The sequence below is a fragment of the Oncorhynchus mykiss genome, chromosome 6 (genome assembly GCF_013265735.2).
Source record: "Oncorhynchus mykiss isolate Arlee chromosome 6, USDA_OmykA_1.1, whole genome shotgun sequence".
Lineage (NCBI taxonomy): Eukaryota > Metazoa > Chordata > Actinopteri > Salmoniformes > Salmonidae > Oncorhynchus > Oncorhynchus mykiss.
The window spans coordinates 93,381,076-93,384,313 of NC_048570.1; the positions used below are offsets into that span (position 1 = coordinate 93,381,076).

Here is a 3,238-nt window from a genome sequence, read left to right on the forward strand (position 1 = left end):
TATTACAGATACAGAACACTGAAGGCCCATCAGAATATTACAGATACAGAACACTGAAGGTCCATCAGAATATTACAGATACAGAACACTGAAGGCCCATCAGAATATTACAGATACAGAACACTGAAGACCCATCAGAATATTACAGATACAGAACACTGAAGGCCCATCAGAATATTACAGATACAGAACACTGAAGACCCATCAGAATATTACAGATACAGAACACTGAAGGCCCATCAGAATATTACAGATACAGAACACTGAAGACCCATCAGAATATTACAGATACAGAACACTGAAGACCCATCAGAATATTACAGATACAGAACACTGAAGGTCCATCAGAATATTACAGATACAGAACACTGAAGACCCATCAGAATATTACAGATACAGAACACTGAAGGCCCATCAGAATATTACAGATACAGAACACTGAAAACCCATCAGAATATTACAGATACAGAACACTGAAGGCCCATCAGAATATTACAGATACAGAACACTGAAGGCCCATCAGAATATTACAGATACAGAACACTGAAGACCCAGCGAGATACAGAACACTGAAGACCCATCAGAATATTACAGATACAGAACACTGAAGGCCCATCAGAATATTACAGATACAGAACACTGAAGACCCATCAGAATATTACAGATACAGAACACTGAAGGTCCAGCAGAATATTACAGATACAGAACACTGAAGGCCCATCAGAATATTACAGATACAGAACACTGAAGGCCCATCAGAATATTACAGATACAGAACACTGAAGACCCATCAGAATATTACAGATACAGAACACTGAAGGCCCATCAGAATATTACAGATACAGAACACTGAAGGCCCATCAGAATATTACAGATACAGAACACTGAAGGCCCATCAGAATATTACAGATACAGAACACTGAAGGTCCAGCAGAATATTACAGATACAGAACACTGAAGACCCATCAGAATATTACAGATACAGAACACTGAAGACCCATCAGAATATTACAGATACAGAACACTGAAGGCCCATCAGAATATTACAGATACAGAACACTGAAGGTCCAGCAGAATATTACAGATACAGAACACTGAAGACCCATCAGAATATTACAGATACAGAACACTGAAGGTCCAGCAGAATATTACAGATACAGAACACTGAAGACCCATCAGAATATTACAGATACAGAACACTGAAGACCCATCAGAATATTACAGATACAGAACACTGAAGGCCCATCAGAATATTACAGATACAGAACACTGAAGGCCCATCAGAATATTACAGATACAGAACACTGAAGGTCCAGCAGAATATTACAGATACAGAACACTGAAGGTCCAGCAGAATATTACAGATACAGAACACTGAAGGTCCAGCAGAATATTAGAGATCCAAATACATTTAATTACAAACAGAAAGTAAAGTAGTCTGAACAATAAAGAGAACTACGCTTTGTTCAAAGCTTCTCTTTTCTTAAAGCATTTCTTAACTCTCTCTCTCTCTCTCTCCCTCTCTCTCTCTCTCACACACACATACACACACACACACACACACACACACACACACACACGGGACTTAATAAGATTGCATTCTGTCTCATTGAAAGAGGCATTTCGATTTCTATTCAAGCCACTAAAGCAGACACGCTCTGTCACTGCAGAATAATGACTAGTCAAGCCTAAACTAACCAACAGCTGGGACAGAGGCACACAGATTCTCACTACAACCCAAACAGATGTGGAGTGTTGAAGAAAACCACACAAATGATGGAGAAGTACTATTTCCATGGACTGTCACCTTACAATGACTATGTCTGTCTCTCTCTCTGTCTGTCTCTCTCTCCCTCTGTCTCTCTCTCTCTGTCTCTCTCTCTCTGTCTATCTCTCTCTCTCCTTCTCTCTCTCTCTCTCTCTCTCTCTCTCTCTCTGTCTCTCTCTCAATTCAATTCAATTCAATAGAGCTTTATTGGCATGGGAAACATGTGTTAACATTGCCAAAGCAAGTGAGGTAGACAACATACAAAGTGAATATATAAAGTGAAATAAACAATAAAAATGAACAGTAAACATTACACATACAGAAGTTTCAAAACAATAAAGACATTACAAATGTCATATTATATACATATATATACAGTGTTTTAACAATGTACAAATGGTTAAAGGACACAAGATAAAATAAATAAGCATAAATATGGGTTGTATTTACAATGGTGTTTGTTCTTCACTGGTTGCCTTTTTCTCGTGGCAACAGGTCACAAATCTTGCTGCTGTGATGTCACACTGTGGTATTTCACCCAGTAGATATGGGAGTTTATCAAAATTGGATTTGTTTTCGAATTCTTTGTGGATCTGTGTAATCTGAGGGAAACATGTCTCTCTAATATGGTCATACATTGGGCAGGAGGTTAGGAAGTGCAGCTCAGTTTCCACCTCATTTTGTGGGCAGTGAGCACATATCCTGTCTTCTCTTGAGAGCCATGTCTGCCTACGGCGGCCTTTCTCAATAGCAAGGCTATGCTCACTGAGTCTGTACATAGTCAAAGCTTTCCTTAATTTTGGGTCAGTCACAGTGGTCAGGTATTCTGCCACTGTGTACTCTCTGTTTAGGGCCAAATAGCATTCTAGTTTGCTCTGTTTTTTTGTTAATTCTTTCCAATGTGTCAAGTAATTATATTTTTGTTTTCTCATGATTTGGTTGGGTCTAATTGTGCTCTCTCTCTCTCTCTCTCTCTCTCTCTCTCTCTCTCTCTCTCTCTCTCTCTCTCTCTGTCTTTCTCTCTCTCTCTCTCTCTCTCTGGGAGCCCGGCATTCCACTCAACAATGACACGATTCACTGCGTGCAGGCGCAGAATGCATTAAGCGCTGCGCGTCGTCAACGGGATTAAATGTCATTGATGGAATTCCTCGTTTAATCGCTAGAGAACTACTCTCGTTTAGCCAATTCAATGAAAGCCACAAACTTTCCGTCCCACTTAACGCGCTTTTTATTTTTGGAACAGGCGGAAAAGGGTCATATTGTCTTCTAAAAAAAAAGTTTTGAATCTTCTTCATCGTGCCGTGCAACTTGAGGGACAAAAGTCAACCGTCAGATCTAAGCAGCTTTGGGCCGTTGAATATATAGAACTGTGTCGCTGATTTGTCCGTTCAGGTCGCTTACCTACACAACCTGTCTGTCTGCTGAAACAACCTCACCTCTATTAAGCACGCAAGCTGTTCTAAACCGCCG

At 40.0% G+C, this 3,238-nt stretch overlaps 1 protein-coding gene across 1 annotated transcript in view; it reads left to right on the forward strand.

The window, feature by feature from the left end:
* The first annotated feature begins 2,842 nt into the window (after positions 1 to 2,842).
* Positions 2,843 to 3,238, forward strand: part of drd4b (dopamine receptor D4b) — a 30,033-nt gene continuing 29,637 nt past the window's right edge. The window contains exon 1 of the mRNA XM_036981606.1: positions 2,843 to 3,238. This exon is cut by the window's right edge and continues 627 nt beyond it. The gene's annotated coding sequence lies outside the window, so the exon portion shown is untranslated.